Genomic DNA, 19,029 nt, shown 5'->3' with positions numbered 1-19,029 from the left:
CCCTTAGTACGGCACTTTTAAAACAAAATATCTCCTGTGTTTGCAACAATGGGAGTGATTAGCTAACCACAAGCTATTTTCTTTCTTCAAATTTTAGGCATTTACTCATGTTTTCTTTGGCGAGAGATGCCACAGAGCATTTTAGGTTACTGGGTGGCTGTCAGCTAACACAGGGCTCTCTCACCATCCAGAAAACAAAAAAGGACTGTGAGAGCTCAAGTGCCCTGGTGGCCTGTTCACAACTATATCTACAGCAAAGGAGTAGCTGACTCAAGCATCTATCCACCTCAGAAAAATGAGGGTAAAGGACGTCTGAAACAACTGTCAGATGTCGTGATGCCCAGTTCGCACATGAGAACAAGGCACCTGAGCACCTGAGCAACCTTTTCTTTTTTTTAAACAACACAAATCCTCACATTCTTGAATAGAAGGTTATGAGTGGTTATGAATCATCCTTACCCCTTAGCAATATGTGGATGAGAGGGTAATAAATGTGCTCTCCCTTGCACTAGCGAGCCATTGGTAATCTTTGCAGCTTACTGTTATTAAAGGGGCATTGGAGCTCATGAACACTCCCTTTAATTGGGTATTGCCATTTTGTTCATTATTGCTTGAGACTCATCAATGTTGCCTCTGCAGACACCCATTGCTACTTTGTGCTGATTCATGGTCATTACTGTACATGCCATATCATACCCATTAATGTCTGAGTTCATTGCCATTTTTCAATGCCTGGGTCTATTAAGTCCTATGAGGTCAGGAGAACATTGAAGTATGTTACTACATGGGGCCCAGTAATGATCTCCATTACTGGCTGGGTACACTGATGCTCATTGATAACTAGGACAATTGTAGTTCATTTATACCTGAGGACATTGATTCTAATTAGGACTCATTTCAGCTTTGCAACGTTAATGCTCATCACAGACTGCACACATTGGTAGCAACATTAGTGATTATTACATCAGCAGTCATTAATGCTCCTTATGGCCCAGTGTCATTTATTCTCATTAATGCTTGTGTCTATTAAAATTCCTCACAGGCTAAAGCCATTAATTCAGGGGTCATTCTGGTTTCTTACTCACTCAGAACTTTGACACTCAAAGTTTAGAACCTCTAAGAACCACTTCAGGCAGCATAATATTATTAAAATTATGTTTGCTTGAGGCTATCAACAAGCAGATAAACATTAAAGAACTAAGGGTCTGATTATCGAACTGCCAAACACCGGGTGGCAGTACGGCAACTGCCTCATCAGTGGTCTGACCGCCATATTACGCACCCACCGCAACCACCAGAGATCCGTGATCCCTGGCAGTCAGAGGTTCGAAATATGCTGGCTGTGCCCCTGCAGCATAGCCAAGCACATTACAAGTTTCGTCACCATTCACTTTTCATGACAGTGAACCCACCATGAAAAGTGTAAGGGTGAGGAAACAAAGGGGCCCTATCGGGCTACCTTTTGCCTCAAGGCCTGGGGATGCATACAAGGGGGCACATGGTGTGCCCCTTCTGTGCATGCACCTACTGTGCCAGCAAGGCATGAACTTTACAGTCCATGCCATGCTGGAACGCACTGGGGCTCTATTTCATTACTGCTCATGCAAAAAGTGAGGGTCAGACCTGCGCATAGGGAGGGTCATAGAGTACACATACATGTACCCTAAGCTTGGAATAGCCTCCCCCTGACCATTGAAGGATGCACAACCATCTTGCATATAGATCATTTGAGCAGTGCACAACCATCTTACTTTTAGAAGAGCCCTTAAAACATTTTTGTTTTTCTTAAATTGTATATTTGTTATTTTTTTCTTTCATAGTCTTTTGTTTTATTCTCTCGAGGCAAGATGCTTTTGAGCGCTTAATAAATAACAATGATATTAATAAAAGGTGCATGGCCCTCTTCAAAACATGATTAAAGTAAAAATGTTGCATGCTATAGACAAATCTTGGAAAAACGTTTTAAAACACAGCCATCCTACTTTGCTTAAGCCAGTGTTATGAAATAATCATCCATCAAGGCACAACTCAACCAGAAAAGCCACCTTAGTAGTGATACCAAAGTGCCAGAGCAGCTAGATTTGGCATCTGACTCTTGTCTTAACGGATCAATTAGAGCACATTTCTTAGCTATCAATATTGAGCATCACATAAAAAGTTAATTACAGTAGACTGCCATATTAATGGTTTGGAAGCACATAGGCTTGATAGCCATTGGCTAAAGGTCAGAGAGAGTATGCCAAAATTAACTTTAAAGCTCTTTGAGGCATTTCAAAGGGTCTTAGGGCTCATTACGATGGCGGACAGACTTGCTCTGTCCGACACAGTGGCGTGAACCGGGACCGTCCACCATGCATGTGGCGGTCCTGCTACCCTATTATGATGGGACCGCCACTGCTGCGGTCTTGTTCCACACATTAACATTGCAGCTATGGCTGCTGACAGCAGCACCGCCGCAATGCCAAAAAGAGCATGTTGTGCATTTCCCTGAACTATGTGGCAGGCACTTCACTGTGCCTGCCACTTGGTGCAGTGAAATGATGGGGGGTACTATGGGTATCCCCCCAGTGCACCCACAGCTCCCCCCACCACATGGGGCCCGTAATGGGACTCCAAAACCAAACTCTGCCCGCCTTTCAACGGCGGTTGCACCACCACGGAAAGGCTGGCTGGAGACCCCATCATAATTTGGCAGACGGTGCTTGCTAGGCACCGCCACCATTTTGTGCATGCAGACCTCTCCGCCGGGCCATCGTAATGATGGCCTTGGGCGGTTCCATGGTGGACGTGCTTTGGCTCCGCCGCGGTCGCAGTCTGAATCCCATCGCCATCGTAATATGGGCGAGGGAGAATTGTGGTTTGCAGGGGCAGCGGACCTCACTGCCAGCCCAGCGGTGGCTGTCCTTCTGCCATCATAATGAGCCCCTTAGTGTCATCTAAGGGACCAAGGCAAGCATATTGTTAAAGTGATGTGCTACAAGAAAATTCCGCGCTAACTTTTTTGATACAATATTTCTCAAGTACCTGCGGCCGTTTTAACTACTTTTGCTGAATATCATGATTTGAATTTTTGAGTTATTTATTGTAATCAAATGTTTAATGCATAATTTGGTATCCAAGGACTCCTGCTGCCCAGCAGGAATCAAAACCCAAGCATTAGCTCATGGGTAGTAGAGAGTATCCTCATTTTACAGATCCCAAAGTAAACAGAACATTGTGAAGTTACTTGATCAGAGAATCACTGTAACTAAATAAATAAATGTTACATAGGGTTGGCACCACTTCGCAGCCCTGTCCAGCCAGTCTTTAGGAACACAATGCATATCATTTAGAGTCTCATTCATGTCTTTTAACTTAGAGAGTATTAAAGGTTTTTGGAATGTGCAATTTTGGCTAACAAATAATTTGGGCATACTAATTATTTGTAAGACCAATATAGGTGTAACTGATGAATTAATTATGTTTTACTTCAAATTAATTAATTCCAATGTTTAGAAATGTGGGGTCATAAGTATCATTATTTATTGTGATTCCCTGCGAATTACTATTAGGTAATCATTATTTGAACGTATGAAACTCCATGAGTTTCATTTAGTTTCCTAATGGGTCCCACATCTACATACCTCATTAATATTCATGAGGTAAGTCACAATTTGCGACCCATTATGAAACTCAAAAATCACTAGAATGGTGGTATGCTGGGGTCAGCAGACCACCATGTCTGTGATTGCTGTAGAATAAAGCAGCCTTTAAAAAACAAAAAAAAAAAAAACAGCCCATTTTCCTCAAAGGAAAACAAGTCATGTTTAAAAAAAAAGTATTCTTTTCATTTTTTATGAGTAAGCAGTGGTCTTTGTGACCCCAGCCTGCTATAAAAAAACATTGTCGCTAGCATTCACAAAGGGTAAGGTGTCTCTTTGGGATCCCTTTCAATTTGGAAATGGGTAACCATTCAAATGTTTTACAACAGCAATTCGGTCACAAAACATTCCTGCATACTGGTACGATTCGATATGAGGAAAGGATGTCCTGAACATGCCCCTTCCTAATACTGAATCGGTATGTATACGCAATTCCCACATTGAGATTCGGTAACATGTTGCAGAATCGCAAATTGGAATAAATACATACCAAAATGCATTTTTGCGCTCGTAAGGGGCCCGATCGGGCCATTTGGGACCACAAAAATGCATGATACATATTGCCCTAATTATTAACGTTGTTTAAGAACAAAGAAAAGAACAGCTCCCCTAGTTGAACACTGGATTACACATAACCACACAATAGGTGATGTAAAATGGTGTGGTATTGAAGTAATCCAACATAGTGCAAGAAATGGTGACAATTTTTGTAAAAGAAAAAAACTTTAACAATTTCATATGTCCCACTTTAATACATACAAGAATGGCCTTAACAACAAAGAAGAATGGGAGAGATTAATTTAATAATATATGAACCTGTTACTGAACTCTCTAGAAGTAGATATTGACATGTGATGACGGTCATGCACAGATAAAACCATAGACTGCGAAACATGATCACGTCTGATGCTATCTGACATTGTTATTTTTATATGTCGCATACTGAAGATATGTGTAATCTTTAATGTTTAGAACAGGCAGGTATGAGCAAAAAACATTTGTTTGTCTGCAGTGTCATATTGCAATAAGTAAAGATGGTCGTTTGGATAATGAGTGTAATAGAGATATGATTGTAACTCTATATAAGTTTTCTTATAAAAAAAACTGTACTACAAATGAGGTCTTGATTAAGGATAGATAATGTTTTCATATCATGTTCGATGTGATGGTAAAAATATTGATTATGTTGTACTTGTTGAGATTTGGTTAGGTCAAGGCACCACTCCAATATGGCCACCGTAGAATGACGCTTAACTCACCCATCACGTTGGAGAATTTTCGTGCAGCGATTCATTATAATTTTATTAATGTGTGAGTAAAAAACTGAGCTCAGATAAGTCTCTGCAGCACAGAATAGTTGAGAAAAAATCTTTATCTAAAAAACCAGGTAAATCACTGGCATAGTTAGCTTTTTCCGGTCCAATGGAACCGGAATAATATAAAAGGAGCACCATCCCGGAAGCACTCTTTTCAAACATTTCCTGAATCCCCGTTGGAGCAGGGAGGCCGCTTTTCCCTCGACAGGTTGTAAAGTAGACACACCGTAAATGCTTGAAGGTGTTACTTTATTAGTTGTAAATACGACACACCGGGCAGCGCTCCGGTAACCAGCTCAATCACAATGACAGCTGCAACTGTCCTTATCAACAAGACTAACTGTCAGATAAGGCAACACGCCATCTGACGCAAGGTATGCTAATAGGGTCGCGCGGCAGGGACGGGAACATGCAAGGGACAATAATAAGAGGGAAGGGTACCTACGTCACTCGCATGCAAATGGGGTCGCGCGGCAGGGACGGGGACAAGGAAGGATAGATGCAGATTTGGAAAAGTGCCAACGTAACACATCTCCTTCCGAAGGAAGAGAAGGAAGAAAAATTAGAAACACATATAACAGTTGTAACCAGGGGTTCTTGTACTACAAGAGTCTGTTCATAAAGTGGCCATGTCGTGACGGATAAATGGTTACATTCCACGTAGTCATAATCTGCGTTTAGTCCAAACGCAAACATATACTTCTCACCAATTCCCAATTCACAAGTAGTTGTTACTGTAAACGGGGTTAGTTTGTTCCGTGTGGGCCATGTGGGCCAATACCAAGTTTAGTCCATTCCCCAACGTGGATGAATGAACTTCACAAAAAGATGCAGTTGAGTCAACTGATAACCTGAACTTGTGCTCAAACTCAATTCCAAAATGCAACAAGTCACTCCCTAAGTATCCTTAATGGTGTGGGCATTGTATGGGTTTGGATACCCTCTTATTCTCTTCCTCTAATTCCTCAGAGTGCCACTAGCCACTGCAATCCGTTTCACTATTGTTCTAGTCCACAATTACTTGTTCCACTTCTCCACCTAGGTGTGTGGCAACAGCCTTAGAATCCTTTTTCTTGGGAAATTTCCTGGACCAAGTTACGCTGCTTCTACCCCTACTCGTACAACCGGTTTCCTTCTCATCATCATTATCAGCGTTGGGTCTAACATCCGTTCTATTGTTGTGCTCTGTACCAGAGCCACTTGTAAATCCTACGGCACATGCCTCATCAAAGACCAGTCTTTCTTCCGATTCCTTCAAGCGAGTTCCACTAAAGAAGGTGGTTGAGTCTTCTGTGTCTCCGAACACATATTCTCTCCTGCCTTCTATAAACAACCTGTTCCTTCCTAACGGAACTTTGAAATGCGAACATCGTACGTTATTGTGCGCCTCCTCACTTTCCATATCAGACACTTTGCTATATAACCAGTCCAAGTACTCTCCTTGCTTGTTACACTTTGATTTAATCAGACTCTGACCATCTACTCCTACTAGGTCAATGTCATCAGCACATTTCTCTCTTGTCATAGGTTTGGACTCGGCCAGTGCAGTAGAACGCCGCGCTTTCTCATTTTTGAGGCGGGTAGACCTACAAAGGTCCTTCTCTGCCCTCGTGGTTAGTGTTTCCACACCTGTTTCCTTATAAACCAGTTCCTCTTTTTCCACAACATCATCCTCACTGGTCATTTCACCAAAACCTTTCCTTATATTTTCATCAACATCTTTTCCCAAGGATGTTTTTAGATTTCTTTTGAATTTGTCAACTGCTGCTTTTCTTATGCACTCATTCCTCTCAACAGCTCTTGTCCATCCGACATAGACCATAGATGATGGTGTTCTCACCCTTAACATCTCCAGCTTTGTAATTTGTCTACTGTTGTCTATTGTCATCCTACTCATGGGGTCTGTACTTGTGGGAATTTTTGTTAATCCTAATTTCATTTGTTCGTCCCATCCTAGTACAGAGAACTCTTATTCTGTAATATAAACTTTACTCCATGTACTTCTCATCATGTAACTCAATTTCATCTCTCTACATCCAGTCAAGATAATGTTTTCACCAGTGTATGTTTCTAGGGACGTGTCTGCTTCTTCCAATTCATTCCCTAGAGTTACAGCCAATTTATTCTTCCATATTCTTTTGCTTAGAACCGTACAATGTGACCCAGAGTCAACGTTAATGTCAATATCTACTCCACCCATGTTGATGGTATACTCATGTTTAGTTTCATTTTTGTTCACTACTATTTTGATATCTCCATCTTCACTGTATATTATGTTCCTTTGTGCATAGCCATTCATTACTTGCTTATAATGTTCATCTAAACCATGCATGACATTCTCAAATACATTCCTGTCTGTTCCCCTATAGGTTTCCATTTCAATGTTATAGTATACTTTCCGTCCACCGGCTCCTAAACTGTGTAACAATATTCCTACCTTCTCCTCTGGTTTTAAAGATTCTTCCTCCTCGTCAAAAATGGATATATAATTGTTAAAATATTCCTTCCACTCCTCCCATTCTGCAATATTAGCACCATCTCCTTTCATAAATGGCTCAGGTGGCGGTAAATTATACATCATGTTTTTATCCATGTTAATATTGCAATTAATCACAGCTTATATATAAATAAAAAATAAAAAAATTGTATGTTTTAACAGTACGTTTATCTCTTCCTGTTTTGTATTTGTTCAACTTAAAGGATACAGTCTGTGTACTCTTCCTGTAGAACCTGCTCCAACGAAAAATTTCCTTTTGACAAGCTGTAGATGATGCGCTTAGTTCTGTTGTTCCTTCTCGCAATATGAAGCACAATTCACATTCTTCTCACATAGCTCATTTTGTTTATTTTCCTCAATATTTTACTTAGAAGTGAGTGTTCAGACTTTTCACTTAACTTGGTTGTGTTTTTTTTTCCTTTAAGTTTCCTTTTATCTGCCTTTTATTTATTTTTTGTGTATCATATAAACTTTTCCTAAAACCCCTTTTTTTTCCTGAAGTGCTGCTCGTAAAGTCACTAAAGGGGTTGCTGCTCTTATTTACTCTTAATTTCTCTAACACGCTTTAAATGGAATTTATTTGCTGTACCACTCGATTTAATTATTGTCAGGAATTCTCGTGTGAAGATGCAATTGCGGCATTCAACAGTAAGGTGGTGCCACAACGTGATGTGCGTTGCTCTCCCTTACGTGCCACAAAGCTGAGGAAAGTGCTACGCACATTGAGCGCCGCCAGAAACTCCTAGCCGCATCTACCCCACGTTCCAGAATCAGCTGCTTCAAGGTACAATACCACTACGGTGTAGTTAAGTTTCTTCTCTTCGCGCTGAGGAGAGTCAGACTTATTTCATTCAGACAGTTTAAACGTTCGAGGGATTCCGCCACTCTAAATGCGCCTCACTTTCACTTAAAGCACGGCTAAATTGTCATCCGCTGCTCTATTCTTAAGAGTTACTTAAATTCAAGCATAGACGCTGCAGAGAATCTCACTTCACACACTTATACTTTATGACGTTATCTTTGGTTGCACACTGGAGATCTGAGGAGAATTTCACTAAGAACGCCGTTTGCGCGCTGATTCACCTCAAATTCTTGATGCGGTTACAGAGAACACAGCGTTCCCTGCCTCATTCACATCTCCTCAAATTAGTCACCAAGGCTCTTCACCTAATTCAAGCGCAGATTCCAGTTTAAAGCAACTAGGGTTCCTTATCATCAACTTTTCTTTTCTCACGATAAACCAAAGTCCACTTTTAATTCACTGGTCGTACTTCTTATGGAACACATCCACGGCCCACTTTATCAACTTAAAATACGTGGTTACAGAGATTTAAAATCGTTCCCTGCTCCGCATAAATCTCCTCACTCAGCTTAAACTGCTCACCTCATGGACTTGCGCAGATTCCAGTTTTCATCAACTTGGGTCTTACTTTTCTTTAATATATTTAAGATTCACAAAAACGCCCAAGGTTTATTCAGAATTCACTGGTCAAAATACTTCGCAATAAGTCCAAGGGAATTTATATCACCTCACTCAAATATCAAAATATGCCGGAAATCGCGGAGGCTGCTTTTTTTCCTCAACTCATAAATTCTTCGTGTGTGGAAATACACGTTTCACGATGTCATATTTTAAAATATTCTTACGTGGTGGGTTCTCCGGCGTGCTGTCCTCGTCGCCAAAATTGTAAAGTATACACACGTAAATGCTTGAAGGTGTTACTTTATTAGTTGTAAATACGACACACCGGGCAGCGCTCCGGTAACCAGCTCAATCACATTGACAGCTGCAACTGTCCTTATCAACAAGACTAACTGTCAGATAAGGCAACACGCCATCTGACGTAAGGTATGCTAATAGGGTCGCACGGCAGGGACGGGAACATGCAAGGGACAATAATAAGAGGGAAGGGTACCTACGTCACTCGCATGCAAATGGGGTCGCGCGGCAGGGACGGGGACAAGGAAGGATAGATGCAGATTTGGAAAAGTGCCAACGTAACACAGGTATGCTTGGAAAATAGCGCAGGATTAAATGATTGTACACGCTGCAGGGGAATAATAATAGAACCCCGCGTTATTCATAGCCACGCACATGCGGTGAAAGATGTTTTGTTTTTTAAAGTTTTTATTATAGAGACTTCGGTCAAGTTGTGTCTACAGGGACATAGCTTAACAGTATCTAAGATGTGTCTCCTTAACGAACATGGAGACATTGATAAATAATGGCAGTTGGCTGGTGTTCTATTAAGAGAGTTTAAGTCCTCAGCTACCAAACCAATGGCCCCAGTACTCAAACTTTATGACACTAAAGTGAGATCTTCCATGTTGTACGGAGCAGAATTGTGGGGGGTTTCCGATATAACGGGCTTAAAAAACGCACATAACAAATTCCTCCGCTCTATAACAGGGCTACCACATTCAACACCACATGTACCATTACGTATGGATTTGGGGAGTCACAGCATACAGGTCATTTGTAGATTTAGACCAATTGCATATTGGAGGAGACTATGGGTGACCCCCGAACTTTCTCATTATGTGCTAGCACTCTTGGGAACGCGAAATATGGACTCAGGGGAATTTTTTTTATGGTTCAGGAAGGTTAGATCCCTACTTAAGGCCTTGGGTATGGAGGATCACTGGGAAAACCCCCAGGAGACTATTTTTCCCTCAAAACAAAAGCTAAAAGAAGTCTACTGGGCACTGATATCCCAAGAGGAGTTTCAGTCACATACTGCTCCATCATTTACCAAGGCTTTTTTGGAGCTGAAACATACTCCCTCGTATGAGAGGTATTGGGATCTCATTACAATGCCATATGATAGGAAACTGTTTCATCAGTGCAGGGTAGGAACCCTCCCACTTAATACGGTTACCTGCAAATGAAAAACCAGTAAAAATGATCACATGTGCCCTTTCTGTATAACACACCCGGAAAATATAGCTTATGTCCTGTTTGCTTGCCCAGAGTATAAAGCTCCTCGTTACAAATGGATTAGGTCGATCTGTATTCAAAAGGGGATTCAGACTGGGACAGTAGCACTGAGGATATTTCAAACCGACTGTTCAGACACTATGGTGATTGCGATCGCAAAATTTCTAAAATGGATGTGGACAATCCGTAGTGGTAAACTGAAAGTATTGCAGCCCCTATACATTTATTGTGGTATTTTTGTGGAATACCAATCTTATTAATCTTAAATGTTTTTACTAAAACGTAGTATTTATTTTTTTAATTGGTCGAGTTGGAATACCATTTATGTGGCAATCTTAATCTGAAGATTTTATGATGTATTTTTCTGCTAATATCAAACAGAATGTAATGTTAATGAAATGTGTTTTTTTTTTAATATGTTAATGTGTGTCTTTTATGACTAACGGTCGAAATAAAGACTAATTTGAAATTTAATGGCCAAAAACGATAGCAGTGATCTGATAAAAAACGTGACACTGCTTAGTAAATGTGTAACTCACCAACTTGGGTTAAAGAGCCCGAAAAATGTTTTTTCCTTTTTTATTCGTAGGGACATTAGGTATGTGGTAGATGTACGGTGACAAACACAATATTGTTTGACAAATGCAGATGAGAATAGTTATTTTTTAACAAGGAAGAAAATAGGGTACCATGCAACTAGTCCCATACATGTATCCATAGTCGCTGGATGATGTTGCAGTATGTTTTAAAAGTTGTAATACACATGACCAGATTTGTGTGTATTACTTTAGTTAATCAAGATTTATATATCGTACTCTATATACCGATATACTGTGTATAATTATTTTTCTCTTACACCCATTTTCAGTGCGTATGACTCAGCACGAATTATAAAAGGACCCAATTTAATACGGTGGTTTTATCAAAAGACAAAGCATATGGTTAAGTGCCCACATGAGGGGGTAAGTCAGCCTTATAATATATGAACCATTAAAAAGTGGAGATATAAAAGAGTTGTCACGAATAATAATACTCACAATATTTTTGAATATATATTCTTTTAGCAACTGATATATAACGAGTTTTTATTCGTCACCTGCGTCTATTGGAAACAAGACAGTGGCTCTAACGGGCAAATTGACAGGATTATCATAAAAGGTATATTTGAATGAATATTGTTGATGCCCTATACATTAGTTTTAGATATGTGAGGTGTAGGATTTGTTTCCACCCAACAACTTGAAAGAAAAGATGTTAAAACTCTTTTTCTCCTACTAAGGGCCCTATTAAAGAGGCTGATACGGAGGTGGAATACTTGAACCCCCCAAGATAATGTAATTTATTAAACATAATCCAAATTACATATTAAGGTATGCCCTGGGAATTATCGTTCTTGCCTGAGTATCCATAGGGGTAAATGATAAGTAGCAATAATAAATTAAAAAATGTGTCATTGGACACGTGAATGTGCTTTAATGAAAGCGAGGCTGCATTTAAGGATTGATTTAGGGTTTTATAATAACTATCTGTTGCTATTATTTTTACTTTTTCTCTCTAAATGTGATATCTAGACATTTGATATTGTGTATATGCTCTACAAGGTTGAATGGTTCATAATAACTGCCTTGAGGCTGACTATATTTTAACAAAAAAGAAGGCTGTGGTATAATAAAGAGAGATGCAACTATAAATGTGATGTTAATCATAAACCACTAGGGTACACGGTACATGTTAGGTCTCTAAAGTAATGTTTTTTTATATTTAGATTTTAAAAGAAAAAATGTTCTCGTCCTAATGAAGGTGAAAGTATTCGTCCAACACCGAAACGCTGAGTCAACAGTTTTAAAAAAAATTCTATTTGTATGGTTGAAATATCTGCATAATTAAATTGTAACCCATAGGGAGGCATACGAATAAGGACATGAATATATACTGTGATTTTAATGTATACGTGAATTTTTAACATTCTTAAAACTGCATTAGGAAAATTTCTATTGTACTGTACTGTGATACTTTATATAGTAGTAAAACGTATTGTGTAATGAAAGAGAAGGTTTAGAAAGTAGATACTATCCCACGTTCAAATACAAGTGTAACTGTCGTGTTTAATATGGAGGTTTCTCCTTTTCTTAAATACTACACAACAGGGTTTTATGTCTTTTTTCGTTGTTTAGCTATGCTACATTTTCGTAAGAAACACCATTTTAATAAAATAGATGCTGTTTTTTTGTGTTTTGCTTATTTTGCTCCTGCTTATTTCTGTCGCCCAAACAATGTCCCTCTACGTGTCTTCACTCCCCTAGTTTTCGCAGAGCACTGCACAATGTGATGCAATTAGTTATTTTCCTTAGAAATAATGTATTGTGAATGAAACTTCTATCATGTACCTGATGTACCCTTCTGAAGGACACTTCCACTGGACATTCTGGTGCAGGCTTGCTAGCACACTAGTGTATTAGACTTTGTTTGAAAATGTTTCATATTGTATTTTACATCTTTGGACTGCTGTTGCTGTGAAAGTTAATGAAAGATTCCTGACTACTTTAGAAATGGTTACTTTAGAAATAGTTAGTGTTCTAAACGTTTAATGATAATCTTGCTTCTGATTTGTCAAATATGTGCTGTTGCTAGTCATGCTATGCTGAATCTGGAGTTTATGCGCAAATTGTCTATAAAAGAACCCTAGTTTTGGGGTTGAGTAGAGACTTTTTCCGCTCTACTAGAAACCTTGTACAATTTTGTGATGACTTCCCATTTTCCCACAGACTCTTATTGAGAGTTTCCCTTTCTTACTAAGACATGCTGTAAGTTTCTTCCCTTCCCCTTTAGAGATGCTGATTAATCTATCTATGAACATCCTCCTTTTTATTGAGGTTTAATTTAATTTTGGATTTCTGATTTTGTACTATGTATTTGATTGTTACTGCATGTACTGCATTTCTCTGTGTTCTATATTTTGAGATTTTGTTACTAAAACCTTTTAACATGTTATCACTCTAAAACTCAGTTATTGATCAGTCCCAGGCAGTATTTGATTTCGTCTACTAATACCGTTGGGATTGATATCGTAGAGAGTGGTGTCTCTAATCGCTAGATCAAGGCTGCTGGAGTCGAGCTTCCAGAGGTACATTTTTGGGAGATCAAAATATTGAGGTTCAGTGAATTATGTTGGCTTGGTTCATACAAAAAGTACAAACACCAGACACCCATGCAAACTATTTCGTCCCACAATAAAGGCCATTTCATGAGGCCATTTAATTTGGAGATGTCTACAGGATACAATGCAGCGGGCATCAGTTCTAGTCTGAGCTTCACAGGTCAGTATAACTCTAGTGCTGCTGCCTTGTGCATTGTGTCCTTCCCCTCTTACAAATGCCTGGTTATGTACACTGTAATATAACTTCACTCTTTGAGTGGATGTTCCAATGATCTAGAAAACTCTAGCACTACTTTTGCCTGGAGGACATCACGTGGCCAAAAGTTGATAGTCTGACTGTTTAGAAACATTCCCGTTCTCAAATAACGAAATCAAAATTGATCCAATGCATTACATGGGATGTTCACTGCTATCTGAAAATAAATGGAAAGTCAACATTTTATCTCCTCATGGTGATATGAGTATAAGGAAGCAGTTTGATACACCTTTCGGGTCAACAGCAGCTGACTCTTTACTTTTCCTGATGGTATCAATCATTTTATTATCTGTGACAACAGCATGCAGTACAAAAACTATAATCACGTATTTAGCACAAGTAATTCATTCTATAGGATAACAACAAATCATGAAAATACGACCAACTATATTGATCATGTTATCCCTGTTACAAGCTTTCAACAATAGTAACATGTACCAACCGACCACAAAACCATTTTGCAATCTAAACATTTTAAAACATCTCAATTCATGGACATTCTGACTGATAATTCACCTTCCTACACACTGACATACATTCTCCGTCAGTCTCTTTTTACACATACGTTGCACCTTTCACTTGGTGTATTGTGTAGAAGTTAGGCTTAAAGCACTACTTGATCTTGTGAATTTCTACATTATTTTTGTATTGTAGGTCTTATTTTCTGTGTTTTTATCTATTTATTTAATCCATACAGATTTATGGGATCCCATGGTGGCTAATTTATTGAGCCAATAGATTTCTTTTTGTATGTTATCATCTTCTATTCCCCGTATGAATTTTACCTCATCCTCACTTTAGAACCTCAACTGTGTTAAAGAATGACGGTGTACCAAAATATTTCTTGCCTAAGGTCTTTTTATATTTCACTACCTATTGTTGGATTTATGATCTTGCCACTGGCGTTTCCCCGTTCTGGTCATTTATCCAACATAGTACGATCTTCAAGGTTGCTGAATAATGTACATTACTCAACTGCCCTTACAGGTAAGCAAGAATGACATGATGAGGGTATGCGTGGTCACATGTTCAATAATTGTGGTCATACCGATAATAATATATTACAGAGAACACATTAAATTATCTTTTTTGATTTAATCTATGTTGTCCTGTGTTGGTTGTTTCATTAAGGCAATAGATTTATTTATTTTAAATGTTGTTCTCATCTACCCGTCTTTGCAGTGATTTCACCTAATCCACCATTTGTACCTTAATTGTTTTAAAATGGGACGATATACAAAACATGTCTTGCTAAACGTACTTGTGTATTTTCCGTTCTAATGTTGGACACGTGTTCTTGCCACTTGAGTTTCATTTTTCTAGTCATTTGCCCAATATAGTACAGTCCATAATTTCCCCAAATCATGCGAATTACTTAGCTGCTTCACAGGAAGGTAAGGAAGACATTAATGTGGTTGAGACTGGCCAAGATATGATAGCACAAACTTTTTAAAATGTGGTGTTTAAAAGATATGAAAAGTGATTACACAAAAGAATGCCCCATGAATACAACTCAGATGTTTAGATTACACAGTCCTTAGAGCTAAATTGAGTAAAAAATCAAATTTGGATTAGCAAATGTTTACACAAAGTTACTATTGATGAATGTGATTTATTTAACTCCCCGAAATGTTCAGTAATAAAATCTTATAGCAAGTTGGAAATGTAACTTTGAGTGTGAATTGTTAGTCCTTAATTTTGACAGGAAAAGAACACAAACGTTAATGAAGGTATGTATACTCTGAACATGGGTCGCCTGCTCATTTCACATGCAAACAAAACAACAGCTAACCAATAGAGAAGTACACAAACTAATGTGAGTAAATATTTTAGAGGCTGCTAAGCAGTTGTCAAATTAAGAAAATCAAAATACGTTCCAGCACTTTTCATACCTAATAAATAGGGAACCCTGTTAAATAACTGCTATGATTGGACATGATTATCAATTAGGTAGTTGAAAATGGCCTAAAGTGTATATATTTTCTAACCTGCAGAAGTTATCAATTTAAAATATGTATGCATTTCACCACTATGCTATGGTGCTTGTGGAAAGGAATTTCAAGGTTCAGTCTGTAGCAGGGCGCTGCTGGCAAAGTGCTCTAATGATACACCCACTCCCTATAATTTTCTTGGCCACATGTGCAAATAAAAGTAACGTTCAAATAGTCAGCTGCATGGATCATTAAAAAAGAATGGCATTGGAATAACAAATGTCATGCTGTGCTAATTATGTTATATCTATGACACAGAGAAATAAGAAATTATACTACTTATGTGTAATCACAAGTACTAACCTGTCAGAAAAAGCCAAAGGATTGTTAATACATATCTTCTGTATATTATGTATGGATGAAGCTACATTTTGATATTCATCAAATTTAATGGTGAATTTTTTTTGTTTTTTTAATAAACTTACAGGAAAAGTAAAGTGACTTTTTGAAAGTTATACATTCTCTACCTGAAGCCCCTCTAGGTTAATTAGAGTTGGTCTGCTGCAGCTCGCCTGTCAATTCTGCTTTAATAAAGTGTGAAATGCAATACTCAGAGCAGAAATAACTGCTTAGGCCTGGCATGAGGGGGTGGGGAAAGAGTGTGTCCCAATTCAGACAAAGCATTGCAGTTTAATAGTGTCCAGGAACTGCACTAACTTAAAAGTACCCAGGGGAGATCTGTGCATTTATAGATAAATAAGGGAAGCTTGGAGGAGAGGTATCTTGTAAATGCAAAAAGGGCTTTATTTCAGTTCCAGTCCCATTTTAGAGTGGTTTGGAGCTCTTTCCCTTAAACACACCATGGGTTTTCCCATTTTGGGTTTTGCTGAAAATTAGACACAAACTGCAAAACTGGAAAGGTTTGCCCTTGAGAACATTTCAACCATTGGTCAGGAGTGTCCAGTAGTCACCAACACCCACTGAAAATTGAATTGAACAAAAGTTCAATTTCACCCCTTCACCTCAGAACACTTTCTGAGCATGTGGCAGAACAAAACAGTAAGGGAACTGCTTTTCACAGCCCGTGAGGAGACGTGAATGGTTGTACCTGCTTCAACTTGTGCCTAGGATTTGCCTCCAAGGTTTAGTTGGTTGACTTAATGTGGTCAAAACCTACAAGAAACCTTTTTCCTACACTGACCAGTGCGCCAGTTTTAACTAGAACTGGACTGGCTCTTGCTGGTGACCTGTGCTGAAGTTTGCCCTGGCCCCTAGGTACTGTCCCGGAGGTCCTGGTAGCCTTAGAATCAGATCAATCAATCAATCATGCCTTTGTTAAGCGCTACTACTCAACTGTGAGGGTCTCAAGGCGCTGGGGTAGGGGGGTTCCAGGCCATCAAGGAGGGGTTCAATCAAAGAGCCAGGTTTTGAGGTTTCTTGTGAAAATGGGGAGAAATGGTGTCTGTCTGAGGTGGAGAGGGAAGGCGTTCCAGGCTCTGGCCGCGAGAAAGTAGAAGGAGCTGTCGCAGATAAAAGGAACTACCCCAGAAAGACTGAGAAGTTGGGACTTAAAATTATTTTAGGCTTACACGATGTGTCAGCGGAACTTCAAGGTAAAGTTGTGCTATTTTCTTTTCTTTCTAATTTGTCAGATACAGCTTCAGGCTTTCTCCCACTAAAGTATTCGGAGCCCCCCAGAAAAAAGACTAAAGAAATGATTTAGATGTTGGTCGAGAGGGAACTCCATTGCAATGGCAATGAAGATCCCTCCCGACCAATAAAGTGGTCCACTCACCCCATTTAAATACGGGCATACCATGGCTACAGCGCTGACTAACTCATCATTGCTATAGTCAAACTTCTATAATGGACTAAGGGCCGTTGAAGGATTGGCTGTATGTCAATCCATCTAATTAAGATAAGTATACATGTAGCTATTTTTTACTGTCTGTCACTGCCAGGCAAACCTTGGCAGTATGGAACAGAAAAATACAAACAATGCCTCTATCGCCATGGTGATGACTTCCATGGAAAGGCGGAGTGAGAAATCAGGACCTGTTAGCAGCTCTCCCCCACTTTGTACCCACATTTTGACTGCTAGGACTGTGCCCTGAGCTCTACTAACCTGACCCAGGGTCTGTGCTCTGTGTAAAAAGTACATGGCAATTTTGTATTATTACAATTGGCAATGACAGCCCCCTGTAAGTCCTGGTATATAATAAGGCAAGGGGGATTCAAACTACCTATAAGCCCATAGCATATAATAGGGCAGGAAGGTTTAGAGGTCCAGTAGATTTACTGCACTGGAGTCGGCACTACGGTGGTGCCATCTGTCATTGTAAATGCCAGCCCTCCCTTGCAGCCTGCTTTTAAATTGAAATGATATGCACATTCAACTTTGGATTTAAAGGTACTTCCAAAGTATTGATCAACCATGTTTCTACATATAAGACACCCCTAAGGTCTCCCCTATGTGCCCCAGGGGATAGGGTGCTTTGTAACTATAAGCAAGGACAATATAAAAGATGTTTTATAAGCTGGTGAGGGTAAAACTGCCAATTCAATTTTTCCCTCGTGGAGTGAATGGCTCAATAGGCCAACATTGAGATATTTTATTTAAGTATACATATTGTTAGGAGCCACGTCAAATATATTTGAAGGTATAAAATCAACTGTTAAGATAAATCCAAAAGCTTGCTGTTGTAAGATTTATAATAACTATGAAAAAAATAAGCTATTAAACTTTCTTTTCTGTGATCCAAAATCCAGCCTTTCAGCTGCTCTCTACTGATTGGCCAATGCAAAAAGAACAATTGATGGACAGAATGCAGAACAATGTCATAGATTCACCCCAGTACATAGATCTGGGCCTAAATCCATCGTTTTTTTGCTCGCCATTCCAGTTTGGACCCAGCCATATGCAGATCAGTCTTGATCCTGTGCCCACGGGAAACAGTCCAGCCCGAACTGCCAGGCCAGGTCCTCCCTGGACTGGAGACAAGCATCCTAGGACCGGTTTCAGGCTTTCAGCCTTCATCAGTCAGGATAGCTTGACTCCAGTGGCATGGAGAGCATGGGACTCACATCTGAGCTTACCCGTCTCACTCGGAGTGACAAATGCAAAAAGAACAATTGATAGACAGACTGCCGAACAATGTCATACATTCACCCCAGTACAGAGATCTGGGCCTAAATCCGTTGTTTTTTTGCTCACCTTGCCATTCCAGTTTGGACCCAGCCATATGCAAATTAGTCTTGACCCTGTGCCCAATGGGAACAGTCCAGCCCAAACT

Source organism: Lissotriton helveticus, chromosome 1_1 (assembly GCF_964261635.1).
Source record: "Lissotriton helveticus chromosome 1_1, aLisHel1.1, whole genome shotgun sequence".
NCBI classification, from domain to species: Eukaryota; Metazoa; Chordata; class Amphibia; order Caudata; family Salamandridae; genus Lissotriton; species Lissotriton helveticus.
Note: the sequence above shows the minus strand (reverse complement) of the source record.